Consider the following 17345-nt stretch of genomic DNA (forward strand, 5'->3'; position numbering starts at 1 on the left):
CAAATCTAGATTAATTAAAGTGTAGTTAAATTTAGACTGTAGCGTCTCAGTCACACTAGCCACTTTTCATGTGTTTAATAGTCATATGTAATTAGAGACTAGTGTATGGGACAGCACAGCTATAGAACATTTCCGTGTAGCACTTGTCTATTGGCTTATTGAAACAAATCCTGCCCTCTGCCTGATTTTGTAAAGTTTTATTAGAACACAACCATACTCTTTCATCTATGTGCTGTCTTTGGTTGCTTTTGTACTGAAAATATTTACTCTCTGGTCCTTTACAGAAAAAGTTTGCCATTTACGGCATGTGATTTCTTGGTGAGAGGATTGATTGGGAATTTGCATGCCTGGCTTGTCTTCTGTCTAACAGTCTTACTCTGAACAGGGCCAGATTTGCTAACCTCCTTTCTATAGGCATAAGCTTTTCTTTGAAGTGGTTGTTCACATAGCAACAGATTGTATCATAGTTGTCTTACATTGACAGTAATATTATCACTACTAGTAAAGTTACTGTAATTGTGTTGCTGTGTATTGGGTAGAAGGAAACTTAAGATGCAAGGCAGTCTGTTGAGATATGGCCCAGGCTTCTTGATAGTTCCCCTCCAGAAGGAAAGAATGAGAAAAGTCAGCTTAGAAAAGCTTACCATCTTCCTTTCACTGCCTTGTGTTGATGAGTGCTCTATTCCCCAGCCTCTTTCCCTTTTCTTATTCTGTCCCCTTGGATTTTGCCACCTCTTGAATTAATGTAGTCCTAAGTAGACCTATATATATTTCATGAAAAAGACAGTGGTGACATTATATAGATAGCTTTCATCCCACATTCAATAATTAAAATGACCCGATAAAGAGACAGCACTTTGAAGTAGAAAAAATTATTTTCCATGTGTAGAGAAAGTGAGATGATTTTCTGGTTTTCTGCTTTGAAGTTGGGAGTGTGAGATTAATGATTTTATCAGCTGGAAACATACAAGGAATTTTCTTTTGCCTTTTTTCTTCTTTTAAAATCTTCGTAAATGGAAATGGAAAGAGTTATCTAATGATATCCATCTCTTAGAGGAAGCAATTTAGGTTGAAATTAGCTCTAATTGTTGGATCATAGGCAAAGGATTTTTGGCAGCCCGGTAAAGTACATTAAAGTGATTTTCCTGCTTCTTCGCCAAACAGAAGAAAATAAGAGTCTCCCTACCTAATGTGGGTTAGTGGGTGAGTATTCAGTAGGTAAGATGTTTCCTTGTGCCCTACAAGGAAAGAACTGAGTTTACATTCCTGTGAAAGGTATGGTTTTCATCCTTGGAAGAGGTTATAAGTGATAGCTCCTTCCAGGTAGATTCCTGAGTCTTTACTGAATGCTCTTGCCAAAACAAAAGATGACTTTCTCTAGAAATGGGAAAGGCCTTCTGGCATCTCTGGAAAACCTTTGCCATTAGCTATCTTTGGCTTCTCTTTTAGAATATGGTGAAAGTGACAGATGTCACTGACTCAACAGTTCATCTCCATAAGGAAGGCTTTTACCACCATGCAATTTGCATTTGGGAGGTGGTAGGTTGAAGGGTGGGACAAGGGGAGAAGCAAGTTGTCTGGGTTTGTGGCTATGTGGCTTGGCTCCTGGATAGATTTGTTTTAACTTGTACAGATGCCCAGATGCTCCTTGACATGTGTGAGGTAAATCAATGGAATAATAATTACACACACACACACACACACAGACACCACATAGCTCTTAACATAGCATTTTACTTTTTAAAATAGCTTCAAAGAACCCTAACGCCAAGTATCTTATTTTGCTACTTCCCTTGATGTTTTCCATGTACTAATTTACCCTTATCAACCAACACATTAATTTCATGTGCATAGAGATAATAATAAATTGACTTTAGTGCCTTGACTTTTATGAATTTCAATGAATAATTGCCAACATATCCAGAAATTAGAAAGAAGAAAGGCCTAGCTATTATTTTATCATCTGAAGTAAAATCTGATATGAAAAAGCAGCATTTAGAAGTGGGAGATGTGTGTACATGCCTTAATCTCTCCCCATTTAATCACTGTGACGTAAACAAGACTTAAATTTCTGAGCCTCCACATCTTGACTGTAAAACAGCAGCGTTGTGCCAGCTTGATGTGTCCATGTGAGAAATGTTTAGATTCTTCTAAAGGGTTTTAACTATCAGTTGTATTGACTATCATCATTGCTGTGATTTTTATCACTATTGTATATCAGGATATTGGGGGAATACTCCACCTGACTTTTCCTCTTACCATCCATTCTGTGTGTTCTACCTTTGTGGGTCTCCTTTGAATTTTTGGTGTCTGCTTTTATTGAGTTCAGACTTTTATATTTCAATTGAGTCACTTTTTTATGTCTTAGAATGATGCAGAGAAATGAAGATACTATGAAAATGCCATCTATTTTGTTCTGGCTTCAAATTAAAAGATGTCTTTGTTTTCTTGCAAGTACACTTGGCCCAGCCCAGCATGCTTCCCAAACTGCCGAGCACGATGCCTCTTCTGTATGTTCTCTAGAAGATATGTTATATGATAGTGGTATATGATGGTTGCTGTTATACTCACTTCTGTTCCAAGTGGTTAGAGAAACCTTCTGCTGGTCTAAAAGAAAACACTTGACAACCTGTTAATTAAAAAATGTATGGGTTTAGTGTTGAGAAGGTGAGAGGCAACACATGCAGGTTAGGTTAGTGGCAGCTCCTTGGCAAAGATCCATAACATTTTTGATTTTGGTTTTTAAATATCATCAATATAAGAAAATGTCATGCAGTCTGTTGATTCACTCCTCAGAAAATTAACCTCAGCACATCCATACTTATATTCACATGCCGTAACATATATACTTTCAGGTAGTTTACATATACCCTGAAGCATTTCCAAGAGTTTCATGTTAAAGATCTCTGCCCTATGGATTTCATGAATTTTTCATTCAACATATATATTTTGAATGACTACTATGTACCACATTTGGTTCCTGCCTTTATTGAGTCAACATTATAGTGAATATATGGATATATGATAGAGAGCTGATCAGAATACCTTGAACACTCACGAATCCATTATCACTGGTTGGTAATAATCCCACACAAAATCTTAATTGAACTTCATCTCTCTTTGCTTCTTTAAAAGCAGACAAAAGGAAACAAAGAAGCTAGAATTAAATGTTTAGCTCCTTTGACGACTGAAGTACGCAAGCTATATGAAAATAGCCATTTCTATCTCTTGTAATTTAAGGCTAATATTGCTAAGGGTTCCCTCCTGGTTCAGTGGTAAGGAATTCGCCTACCAATGCAGGAGACGTTACTTTGATCCCTGGGTTGGGAAGATCCCCTGGTGAAGGGAATGGCTACCCACTCCAGTATTCCTATGGTGATTACACTGTTAATGTTAAAATTTTCTGTTTTGATTTAAACTGACCCTCTGGTTCTCCTTGAGAAAAGGAGACTTACAGATTATTTCAGGAGTTACTGCATCTACTTAGAAATGCTTCGGTCAGCTATACTTTAGATAGACCCTCCCTCAACTTGTCTGAACAAGCAGCATATTATTTGATAATATTTTATTAAGCATCTATGATGCACAAGGTGTTGGACAATGTGGGATCCATAATCTCAGAGGAATACTGGTCTTGGATTTAGTAATTTGATTACATTGCTCGAATGTCTACTAAGTATAAGACATGACTGCTCTGTCGACTTCCAAAAACTGTGGCTATTTTCCACGCAATATGTTATTTTAAACTAGACTTACAACTTGAAAATTTGGTATTGTTGTCCCCCTTTTTTAAGACTAGGAAATAGAGGTTCAGAGAGAATATGTATCTTGCTCAAGGTCACAGAACAGTGAGTGACAGACTTGGGTTCTCAAGTTCTAACACTCTTAACTAGAAATCTAGCACTTTTCAAGAGTCCCAGTGGACCAAGGGCTTTTTTTGTGTTAAGGAAGTGATGTATATTATGTCATTTAATATTCATGGCAAAGGTTATGCCAGATTTTATAATTCTGTATTTAACAGGGAGGTTCACTAGGGATTCAAGAATGCTCACTAGATACAACCCTGTACTGTCTATGAATAGGGATAAGAATGAATAACTCTGAGATTGTAAATTCTTGCAGTAACATTGTGGCTATAGCAGTAGCTCTGTGGGCATATTAATGAGTGATATTGTCCAAACTTTAGGGAGGATACCATTTTTATGAAGTCTAGAATTCCAATATATTAAGAAGAATTTATTGTATATTATCTAATTTTTATTTCTTTAAAAATGTTTAGGATTGTATATATATGTACATATTTATACATGCATTCACCCTTTGTAGGGGAAAAAAAAGGAATGGACAACAGTATCTTACTGTGTTTTATTTTTGTTAGAGTCTCAGGTGATCTTTAAATGGTCTATGATACACATACTGTACATTTATAGTATAAAAATTAAATGCGTTCTTAAGAGAAATGGTGATGATAATTTCTTCAGGGAGGTTGTGCAAGGTACTGGTGGAGGAGGAGGTGCTTTTTAAGCCCATGGCAGCATTTTTTGTTCCTCTGAGTCATGGATGATTCAGTGTGATAACACAACTAGTGAAGCTGTCAGTTTTCATGATGAATCATAAAACCAAGCTTTTGACTATGAAAATGTTGTTTTATGGAGAAAAGGCACATTTTATGGGTCCTTGTTTCTGGGTTTGTTTCTGATTGAAATGGATCCTCCACCACACTTCAAGGTGAGGCCAGGACTCTTGGGTATAAAAGTCACCCTGACAAGGAGTTGGAAATGCTTTATGGTGTCCAGGGGCTGTGGGACAAGATGCATTCACATAGGGCTTTGCAAACTGTTCATATACTTGAGGAACTACTCCTTCTAAACTCACACATGTTGACCAAAGGAGTTTTTTAAATGACTGAAAATTGTATTTTCCACAATAGGTAAGATGGGATTTACAAGGAGTGCTCCTTTACTTTAAAAAAAATATTTCAGTTTTCCTTTTTACCTCTTGCGCCTGTTGACTGGCAAGCAGTAAAGTCCTTTTTAATCACTTTAGTCCAGCCTTCAAAGGATAATATTAGAATTGTTCTTTTTGAGATAGACTTTTGTTTAATGTCCTTCATAATCACAGCATTTAAAAGTGAATTTTTTTTTCAAAAAGTTAGTAGCAAATGACGGAACCAACTTTTAAGACTGTCAAAACACCCCAGTGCCAAATCAAGGTGCATTGTATCACTTTTAAGACTTGGGAGGAATGTCTTTAAAGTTAATAAATGAAGGAGGTTGGTGAAAAATATACAAAATAAAATCCTGGTGTCACTTGTATTTTTCATTCTAATCCCGTCATTGGCTTCATACTTTAAAATGTTTTTATTTGACCAGGAAAGGCATCATTTGAAATTTTTATTGATAACACTCTTAACTTCAAGAAAAAGACATAAACCTGCAAAGCTATAACTATCATGGTGGCCACAATTGGGAGGTCTGCAAAATAGTTTATTACCAGTAGGAAAAAAATCTTGGGAACCACAGTCATTATAGGGGTCACCACCTCTGCTACGTGCATTTTATTTTTTTTCCCCTTTTCATTTTGAAGGTATGTATGATGGCAGTGCCAAACTACACACATTCCCCTCCCCTAATGTCTGTGGGCTTTGTTTTGATTCTCTCTTTATTAATGATGTGAAAACTTTGGGGTCACACAAAAATGAGCCAGGGTCAGCCTTTGGGGGCCCCAGAATGCTGAAAATGTCCTGCTATCTAGCTAGTGAAGACATTGTTTAAAGGAGCTAGGTTTCACTTGAGATTTTTAGCTGTTCTGCAGATTTTAGATACCCAGGTAAACTTTGCAAGTCAGCCTCATACTCTTGCTTTCTTAAGGTGAAATACGAAAGACTTGTGGTGGAGGAATTAAAATGTGTCCTGGTTGTTGGCTGCAGTTCTGTGACTTTTTTTGGGGGGCCTGTTAAAGAATGGTGCAGATAGCTACAAACATTATTTTATTACATAGGTCCAGAGCCCAATGCTTTTGTTGTCATTGTTCAGGCTTTCAGAAAATGCCATATTTAACACCTTGTTAGTATAAAATTGCTTTTGGCTTCATAAACACAGGCGTTCAGTTTGAATCTTAATCAACTGTGAAATAGGTAGATGTCTAAAAGGAAATTCTATAAATTGTGAACATGACCCTGTCAGCACACTAAATGGATTAGGAAAATTCATCGTCTGCTGTGTAACTGAACACCAGTGTGATGCGTGGACAAGAATTAGTCTTGAAAAGCCAATAAAATGGAGGGAAAAAGCAGAGCCTCGGAGATGTTGATTGTGTGGGTTCCCCCCACCACAAATAAATGCTGATGCAGAAGAACTTGGACATCAGAATGGCTATTTAGAGGACGGCCAAGAAGGAATACATATGAGCAGACAATACAGAATTTATAGAGTAAAACCACAAACACCTTATTTTCCATTGTACTAAAATAATGATATTTTACAGTACCATTTTATATGTAATTCTGCTTTCAATTTTATATTGTTACTGCAGCTCAAATCTCATTATAAATGTTCCAACAAAAATCCCTTTTTAATCAAAAACTTTCCAATCCTTAGCCCATTGTCAACTTACTTTGAACAATGTATTTTTCTAGTGAAACAAAGGAATTTGGCCCTTCTATCTGAGCTCATTTTGGATTTATTTGAACAGTGTGGCTCAACATGTAATTAAGATAACTGATTCATTTTAATTTCTGTATTACATCCTTTCATAATCTGTATCCATTTTTTTTGAGGGGGTATAGAGATACGGGGTCAGAGCCCTTTATATTCTTTGAAAGAAAAACAATAGATCAGTAGTGCTTTTTATTTCTGTTTTACAAAAGATGTCTATACTATATTAAGCTGCAACTTAACGTGACAATACACAATTAGTTAATCATCTGTGAGAGAGTACATGTCCATGGTAAGTGTTACCTACTGGTGAATGGTTTGCAGGAAAAAAAGAATGTATTTATGTCATGTCTGTGGGAAGCTGAAAATTGCCACTTTAGAAAAGGAGATGACAGAATTTAGGAGGAGGAAAATCCAACCAAACTCTCACTGACCTCCAAGCTCACTTTCTTTCTTTCTTTTTTTTTGGTATGAATTTTATGGAAAACAGAATTTATTAAGTACTTCCATTTATTTTTTTTTCCTTTTGGGATCACCATTTGGAAATAACCAGTGTACATTGTGATTAAGTTCTCCCTGACACTGGACCCACATTTGTAACACTTGCCTCCATTCCTCTGGAAAAAGGATAACATTTGCTGTGGTTGGGCTTCTTTATGTGTGTATTTACATATCAAACCAAAATGTAAAGAGTGAAGTTAAATTGCAGGGCTTCTGCAAGAATCTTTTACCCATTCTCATGTGAACTTTATTCTTGTTAAATTAAATACAGATATTTATTCTATACAGACATATATTTCACCCTTCTTCTTTTATTTTTTTAAAAAGGGGAGAATACAACTTGAGGTAATAAGTTGTGTAGTGGAGGATCGTTTTAACTCTAGAAATTTGTTTTTATGGCCAGCATTTCTTTCTTGAAGTGTGTGAAATGTGTTTTCTTGCATTTATTTTTTGTATTATTTAAAATTTTCAGTGTAAGTGATTTATCAAATCCTTATTAATAGAATAATATTCAGCCTCTAAAATATTACTTGGCAGTTGTTAATTTGAAACTGGACAGATAGTAAATTCTGTTATTAAGATCTTGTGAAATGTGAAGGGAAAAAGAAGACCCAGCTCCTCATTTACTGAGTGTGACTGCTTAGCTAGTGCCAGCAAACCTGAGTGTCAGAGGGTTGGTTCTCCATAGCTGTGACCGCCTTTGGCAACTCTTGTGAGAGCAGTTGAGGAGAAAGGGAAATGCATGACTAGGAGAATTGCTTGGGACTGCCAGAGATCTAGACATTAGGGTTTGTCAACTCCTCAACGTCACTCCCATCCAAAGTTGATAAATACATTTATGGAAAGATGTACGTGAGTTTAAAGATTTAATTTGGAAAAATTTAGTCATATCTGTTTTTTGCTGTGTGTATGTGTGTGGGTTGTGTGTATGTGTTAGAAGAAACAGAACACTAAGATATGGAAGCTAGATAAATAGCATCATTTTGGCAACCTTCTTTGTTGGATCTCCTGTAGATTAAATAAGCCTACTAAATTAAATGCCTTCTGTGGGTTAGGTGTAGTGCTAAATGCCAGGAATACAAAAATGAACAAGAGATAAATGTTGTTGGCATTACCATTCATAATATGATTATTGAGAAGTTTTTTTTTTTGTATTTCTTTTTGTCCTTGAATATCCACTAGGGTTGACTCATGGAAAATTCAGTCCAGTGAACTGTTGGTTGCTTATCAGAGCAATCCATAAAGACTTTGGGCATGTAACAGGGCCTCTGAGTAAAACCATGGAAGTAACTAACCAGAAGGAGAACTTGTCTCTATGCTCAGAGCCTTTTTCATTTATAGATCTTTAAATTTTCAAGTGTCACTTTCTTGGACAAAGTTTATAATGTAGGTTGTATAGTACACAAAAATACAATCTTATTCCTCAGAGACATTGTGGCCTAGCTGGGGTTTTCATTACTGTGCTGCATGCACTGAAGTATTTATTTTAACCCTTTGTTAACCTAATATTTATAAAGAAGGAAAACATCATCACAACAGAAATTTCTTGAAGAAAGGGATCTTTTGACTACTCTCTGAAGTATCTGAGCTCTGAGAGTATGCCTGGCACAATGTAGGAATGGCAAAAATATTTGTTGAATATATTATTGATCTTTGGCATCACTGGAAGTGTAGTGGGAGGATTAGATGAGACATTGCATCATGGTAGCAATGGAAATATTCCTTTTTAGGTGATGCTTTAATATTAGTATTATGAGAAAACATGAATTAACTCTTCTGTAACTTTGTTATGGGGAAAATATTCCTAACTATGAATCAAGATCTGATAGTAGCAAAAATATGTAAGATTGATAAGCTTGATGACATGAAATAAAGAATTTGTGCCTGGCAAAAATTATCATAGAGTAAAAGGCAAGTAACAACTTGGGCAATATACTTGCTAGTTATGCTGCAAAAAGAAGGTTTTTATCTCTAATAAAGTTTTTAAAAACAACCCTCGGGACCAATGACCTATAAAACCAAAGGGTAACAATATATAGATAGAATAATGATCATAATATTATAGGTTATACACAGAAAAATAAATGTGAGTAGTCCTTAATTTATGATGCTCAACCTGATACATAAGAGAAATGCATATTAAAACTACATTGAAAAATTATTGCTCATTTGTTAGATTAGCAAAACTTCTAAGATTTGAAATATATGCTACTTATTGGTGGGGAAAAACTAGCCCTACAATACCATTGCTGTTAGGAATGCAAAATGGCACATCCCCTTTCAGAGAGGAATTTGCCAACATCTAGCAATTTACACAAGTTTGCCTTTGACTCAGAAATCCCAATTCTAGGAGTAGATTCCAAAGATACACTGACAAAAATACAAAACAGCCAAGATTTTTCATTACAATATCATCTGTAATAGTAAAAGACTGGAAACAACCAACGTGTCTGTCAGAATGGGACTTACTGAGTAAATCACTGTGATCCACAAATGGATTACTATGTAGCTGTGTAAAAGATGAAGAATATCTTTATATGTTGATATGGAGTGACCTGTAAGATATATGATGAGGTGGGGAAAAAAAAAGATTGGTGGAAAGTGTATAAAACTGCTGTTTACCTAAGAGATTGAAGAAATGCACATGTATGTATAAATATATGTATGAATATATATATATATTTGTTTAGATTTTAAAGACAATGGTGGGCAAACCATAATATTGAAGAACAAATTTGAGAGGTTTTGTTAATAGAGTGAGTGAACATGGAGAGAACTTAGACTTCTTTGAATATAGTTTGTTTTGTAGGTTTTACTTTGAAACTGTGTATTTTACGTAATTAAAAAGCAAAATTAAATCCCAAAAGGCAATTTCTGAAAAGTTAAAGGAAAATGAAACAAATGAATCTATCTACTAATGTTAGTGGTGTTATCCCCAAACAGTGAGGATCTATTCCAGGTGCCTATAAAATACAGTACGTTGAGTAACATCTCTAGTGAAATACTGTATAGTCCCAGACAAAAAAACTACATAGAATCTTAAACTTTTTTCAGTGATTATATTATTGGTTGTAGTGGATATTATTTATTATAGAAAATTATTTATTCTAAGACAAGTGTGTGCAAAGAATGGGGTAAAACAAATAAGTGTTTCTGTTGGCGTCATTAAGAGCTTGGATTTTCAGAACTTGGGAGGAAGAAGATACAGATGTGAGATTGATCAAGTTAAGTAAAAATACTGTAGTCCTGTGATGTGTGTTTTAAAAAATCTATGTCAACATATCAATATCTATGTAACTTATCTGTATCTGTTATATCCTAACTGTGTCCCTGCAAAGTCCTAGAAATAAGGATCTATCCCTGGCAGTGATAGCCTTTCCAAGCATCATATTTGCTGTGGAAATGGATAAGTCTGTGCCTGGGACAAGAAATGGTGAAATCTTGTCATTTCAGAAAGTAGTAAAACAAGCAAAAGTTAGTCACTCAGTCATGTATGACTCTTTGTGACCCCATGGACCCTAGCCCACCAGGCTCCTTGGTCCATGGGATTTTCCAGGCAAGAATGCTGGAGTGGGTTGCCATTCCCTTCTCCAGGGAATCATCCTGACCCAGGGTCTCCTGCATTGCAGGCAGATTCTTAACTACTGAGCTGCCAGGGAAGAGTAAGGAAAGTAGGGAAGCTCTCAAAGATTTATCAGTTCAGTTCATTCACTCAGTCATGTCCGACTCTTTGCGACCCCATGGACTGAAGCATGCCAGGCCTCCCTGTCCATCACCAACTCCCAGAATTTATTCAAACTCATGTCCCTTAAGTAGGTAATGCCATCCAACCATCTCATCCTCTGTTGTCCCCTTCTCTTCCCGCCTTCAATCTTTGCCAGCATTAGGGTCTTTTCAAATGAGTCAGCCCTTCGCATCAGGTGGCCAAAGCATTGGAGTTCCAGGTTCAGCATCAGTCCTTCCAAAGAATATTCAGGGCTGATTTCCTTTAGGATGGACTGGTTGGATCCCCTTGCAGTCCAAGGGACTCTCAAGAGTTTTCTCCAACACCACAGCTCAAAAGCATCAATTCTTTGGTGCTCAGCTTTCTTTATAGTCCAACTCTCACACCCATACATGACTACTGGAAAAACCGTAGCTTTGACCAGATGGACCTTTGTTGGCAAAGTAATGTCTCTGTTTTTTAATAAGCTGTCTAGGTTGGTCATAACTTTTCTTCCAAGGAGCAAGTGTCTTTTAATTTCATGGCTGCAGTCACCATCTGCAGCGATTTTGGAGCCCAAGAAAATAAAGTCTGTCACTGTTTCCATTGTTTCCCCATTTGCCATGAAGTAATGGAACCAGATGCCATGATCTTAGTTTTCTGAATGTTGAGTTTTAAGCCAACTTTTTTACTCTCCTCTGTCACTTTCATCAAGAGGCTCTTTAGTTTTTCTTCGCTTTCTGCCATAAGGGTGGTGTCACTGCATATCTAAGGTTCTTGATATTTCTCTCAGCAATCTTGATTCCGGCTTGTGCTTCATCCAGTCCAGCACTTCTCATGATGTACCCTGCATATAAGTTAAATAAGCAGGGTGACAAAATACAGCCTTGACGTACTCCTCTCCCGATTTGGAACCAGTCTGTTGTTTCATGTCCATTTCTAACTGTTGCTTTCTGACTTGCATACAGATTTCTCAGGAGGCAGGTCAGGTGGTCTGGTATTCCCATCTCTTGAAGGATTTTCCACAGTTTGTTGTGATCCATACAGTGAAAGGCTTTGGCATAATCAATAAATCAGAAGTAGATGTTTTTTTGGAACTCTCTTGCTTTTTTGATGATCCAATGGATGTTAGCAATTTGATCTCTGGTTCCTCTGCCTTTTCTAAAACCAGCTTGAACATCTGGAAGTTCACGGTTCACGTATTGCTGAAGCCTGGCTTGGAGAATTTTGAGCATTACTTTACTAGCGTGTGAGATGAGTGCAATTGTGCAGTAGTTTGAGCATTCTTTGGCATTGCCTTTCTTTGGGATTGGAATGAAAACTGACTTTTTCCAGTCCTGTGGCCACTGCTGAGTTTTCCAAATTTGTTGGCATATTGAGTACAGCACTTTCACAGCGTCATCTTTCAGGTTTTGAAATAGCTCAACTGGAATTCCATCAGCTCTACTAGCTTTCTTCGTGGTGATGCTTCCTAAGGCCCACTTGACTTTGAACTCCAAGATGTCTGGCTCTAGGTGTGTGATCACACCATCGTGATTATCTGGGTCGTGAAGATCTTTTTTGTATAGTTCTTCTGTGTATTCTTGTCACCTCTTCTTAATATCTTCTGCTTCTATTAAATCCATAGCATTCTGTCCTTTATTGAGCCCATTTTTGCAGGAAAAGTTCCCTTGGTGTCTCTGATTTTCTTTAAGAGATCTCTAGTCTTTCCCATTCTATTGTTTTCCACTGTTTCTTTGCATTGATCACTGAGGAATACTTTCTTATCTCTCCTTACTATTCTTTGATACTCTGCATTCAAATGGGTATATCTTTCCCCTTCTCCTTTGCCTTTTGCTTCTCTTCTTTTCATTGATAGGACACATCAAAAGGAGTTAGGGGCAAATTTTTTTTTTAAAAAAGTGCCCACTGAACAAGGAATATGAGCATTAATAGTTCATGAAATATGCTTCATTCAGTCCCTGAGTTCAGGATGAGTACTATTTAAAAAAAGCTTTTTTTTTTTGTAGTTTCTAGGGAGCCAACACATTTTTTTTGAAGCTGGCAAATAAATGGAAAGAAATGAGCCCTCATTATAACTTACTTATATAAATGCTACCTCAGGGTAGCAAAGAGTTGTGGCAGAGAAGATTCTCTTTGTAGAAATATTCCAGCTAATAAATGAAGAAAGAATGCTAGACTCTCACCATTTTGCAACCTCTAATGATTTCATGGATCTGGGGATTTATCATTAATGGATGCCACATCAAATACTGCATGCTTCCTGATGGAAGTATGCTCTGTGGCCAGTGAAGCAGTTTTGCTAGAAAAATCCAACCTGAAACTTACTGGAAATGCAGAGGACAGAGAGGAACTTAGCAAACAACTCAGTGAGCAAGCTCCCCACCATGGGAAACTTGAAGAATAGGATAGATGACTCTGTGCAGTTTTTTGTTTTTTAGTTTTTAGAAACAACAATGAGTTTTCAAGGAAAAGAGACATAGACAGAGAGGGAAATCATTGATTAAAAAACTTGAGACCGGTGAACCAATTATGATGTATGAACCTTATTTAGATCCTGATTCAGATAAACAAAATGGTAAAATTATGAGCCAACTAGGGAAATTTGAAGCTTGAACTGATGATAGTAAGGAGTCACTGGTAAACTTGTCTTACGTTTGATAACATTTTTTTAAAAAAACATAGACTGCTTATCTTTTAAGGACACGTATTAAAATATTTACAAATGAAATGATGTAATACCTGGGGTTTGGTTTAAAATAATCAAGGGCCTGGGAAGGGAAGGAGGTGAGGTCAAGGACAAAACAAGAGTACCCAGGAATGGATACTTGTTGAAGTGGGAAATGAGTACATGGAGATTCATTATACTATTCTCTGTACTTTTGCATGTTTGATATTTACATAAGAAAACATTGAAAACAAAATAAAAATAAATGAGTCAGTGGCTTGAATTTCATTCCCAGTGACACGAAGATGCCACAAGATGTCTCCCACCTACTTATTTTGGGACTTTATGTTCTCGTATTTACAGATGCTGTTGCAGCTAAATTATTCTAAATTTGATTGGTGACCCTGAAGATGATTTCAGAGCTTTTATCGAATCAACTGAAGTATACGCTTCAGAGGGAGAAAGTCTTGTTTTAACTTTTTGTAATTTTTCTAGGCCTTTGTTTTTATGAGATGGTATTTTGGCTGTAAAAGACCTAGAAGAAAGCATTGGGAAATCTGATAGGTAAGCTAAATTGGTTGGGCTTTTTATGTTGAAGCTTTTGGAAATCTTTTTTCAATCTGGCCAGTCACTGTGAGACTTTGCAGCTGGCTGGTGTCAGGGGCCTGCTGATGACTCACTCATTTTAGACAGGGTCAGTTCTTGATAACTTCCTTAGAAATGGCTTGGGCTGCCAGGCACAGACCATGGCCACATGATTTTTGCTTGACATCATTTCTTTTACCCACATTGGTGGCTATCAGTCATCAGAGGATCTAATTTCTATTTTACTCTCATTCTAGAAATTTAGAAGACTTTATTTTTGCCTTTTTGAATTATTGTATTAATCTTATAATCTGGCTGTTTTCTGATCGGTAAAACATAAGTCTGGCTCAGGGAATTCTAAATATTTATCTTACATGTTTTAGAAAGAGAAAGTATATAAAAGATGAGATACAGGTAGTAGAACCTTGTTAGTTTTATTGTTTCTCCATGCTGATTTGTTAAAAATCTTGGATAGTACGAAAGGAGCAGCACTGTCAGTAGAGACTTGCTGGAGTGTGCCAGTGTGTGTTTTATAAATTGAGTTTATCCAAAGTCCAGTCTAGAAGAAGCAAGCCAGTTTCTCTAGTCTTTTTCTGTTGCTGCTGCTAAGTCGCTTCAGTCGTGTCTGACTCTGTGCGACCCCATAGACGGCAGCCCACTAGGCTCCGCCATCCCTGGGATTCTCCAGGCAAGAACACTGGAGTGGGTTGCCGTTTCCTTCTCCAGTGCAAGAAAGTGAAAAGTGCAAGTGAAGTCGCTCAGTTGTGTCCAACTCTTACCAACCCCATGAACGGCAGCCTACCAGGCTCCTCCGTCCATGGAATTTTCCAGGCAAGAGTACTGGAGTGGGGTGCCATGGCCTTCTCTGAGTCTTTTTGTAGAAAGTGAATTTTAAAGTAATACCACATGTTGGATGAAATACAATAGCGCTAAGATCAAGATACCTTAAGGTACTATAGAGTGAATTTGCAAACATAAGAAAGGGATGCTCATTAATTTGTGGAAAATTTGAGAGAAAATTAGGACATGGGAGATTTGAAAATAGTTCTTTTGTCCAATTAACAGGACTTGTACAGGTAAGTTTCTGGCAAGCTCATTTTCAGTTCTCTCTTTTTCGACATGTTTCTCGTCTTCATTCTCCACATATCTTTGGGTACTGGCCGACATCTCTTTGTGCCCATAGTCTCTGGATTATGTGGCCTTGGTCACTTTTTCTGTTGTCTCTTGGCACAGTATTCAACATTGAGTTTCTAGAATTGTTCCCTAATTTGACTGTATGTTTGCTGAGGATGGAGCTAGCTTGTCTTACATTTTATCTCCTTTTGAAATGTCTAGTTTTGCTCATGTCCCTCTCCTTCACTACTGCAGTTTATCTCAAAGAATATTTATAAGTTTTAGAAATTTTTCAGAGCCCAGTATTTTGCATTGACTGACCATTGTAGGAAAGTGGATTCAGCTTTGCGTTTATTTTCATTTTTATAATACTTTGCTATAATGCCAGTCATTTAGAAATAAATTACCTCACAAAGCCTTATCCTAGGCATTGTACTATCTATAAGCTGGAATTTGTATTTCAAGTTAGGAAGATCTACAGACACTGTTCTTGTATTTATTGGTAAACTACTGCTTTATGCTAATGATTAACAAAATTAAAGTGCTTTTCCCTTAGATGATTATGAATAAAGAATCTGCCTGCAATGCAGGAAACCTGGGATCGGAAAGATCTTCTGGAGAAGGGCATGGCAACCACTCCAGTATTCTTGCCTGGAGAATCCCCATGGACAGAGGAGCTGGTCTACAGTTCATAGTGTCACAAAGAGTTGGACAGGACTGAGCAACTACAGTTTGTTTATTTCTTTCTTTAGATGCTTACAGTTGTAAAAATTGGTAGAATTATGGTTACTAATAGCATCAATGCAAATTGACACATTTTGTCAATTTGTCAAGGAGGTCTTATATACCACTAAAACTATAGTAGCATATCATCTTTATTGAACATTTTTCAGGTACCAAGCCCATTTGTGATGCCAAATAATCCTTATATCAATCCTGTGAAGCTCATGCTACCTGATTCTGATGGACTTTCTTATTTTATAGAACTTTTATATGGGCAAAGTAACCACAGTTAGAATGGCTTATAACAATTTTCTGTAATAGTTACTAACAAAGAAACTTCAGAGTAAGTTAGATGACATTAGAATCTCCCCTTGTAGAGACACAGAACCGAAAACAGCATAATGGAATACATTCAGTAATACAGGCAGAAACAAAGAACTGTGAATCCTTGGGAATTACTGTGCCTGTTGGGGACAGAGTCCAGATGGACATTAAAGAGGACGTTCACATGGTCTCTGAGGATGAAAAGTGTTTGCTATGATGGAAAAGGTGTGGGTGGGGGGAAAGGGTATTTGAATAATAAGATATAATACAGAGGGTGAAAGTGTGGCCTGTTGAAGGAACAGTGAGTAATTAACTGTGGCTAGGGTGTCATTTGGCATGTGTTTGTGGGGGCAGAGGGAGAGAAGCGGAGAGAGATGGGTGAGTTGGTGGGATGGGTCAGTGGGACTATATAGCATAGCAGTTGAGTTCATTATTTTTCGGCTCAGAAACAAACCTAGCTTAGAGTTTTAGGTGTGTGTCTTGCCAGTGCTGTGTCAACTGTAAATTTGTTCATTTGTTCATTCATTTATTTAACAAATATTCATTGATATCATCAAAGAACCCGATATTACCCTAAGCACAAGGGATGGGGCAGTGAGAAAAATAGGCAAAAATCCCCTGCTATCAGGGAGCTTACATAGTGGTGTTTTTTTTTTTTTTTTTTCCGGAGCAAAGTATGGAGAAATCAAATATGAAGAGGACCATTTAATGGCAAATACAACAGATCAGATAATGATTCCAGGTGGGGGGAGAAATGAGTGCCTAGGCCTTCAGGAATGAGTGAGCTTTTATGTACACATTAAAGGTGAACTTGGAGAAATGGGCAGAGGACAGGCCAAGGAGGGCCTTGTTGGCCAACAGTGAGGAAATAAGATTGTGTCCACAGTGCAGTGGGAAGCTACTAGAGGGATTTAAGCAAGATGGCAGGTGACCTGACTTGCATTCCTAACAGACCCCTGTGCCTGCTATGTGGGAAATGGCCTGTATGGGGCCAGAGAGGAGGCTGAGAGGTCATTGCAGATATCCTGGTGAGGAGTGATGGTAGGCTGGACCTAGAGAAGATGTGGAGGTG

General features: G+C 37.2%; 1 protein-coding gene across 11 annotated transcripts in view; it reads left to right on the forward strand.

The window, feature by feature from the left end:
- The window catches only part of ERC2 (ELKS/RAB6-interacting/CAST family member 2), a 957804-nt gene that overhangs the window by 316414 nt on the left and 624045 nt on the right, over positions 1-17345 (forward strand). The window lies entirely within an intron of this gene.

The sequence above is a fragment of the Giraffa tippelskirchi genome, chromosome 9, assembly GCF_054371585.1.
Source record: "Giraffa tippelskirchi isolate mGirTip1 chromosome 9, T2T-mGirTip1v1.2.pri, whole genome shotgun sequence".
Classification (NCBI taxonomy): Eukaryota; Metazoa; Chordata; class Mammalia; order Artiodactyla; family Giraffidae; genus Giraffa; species Giraffa tippelskirchi.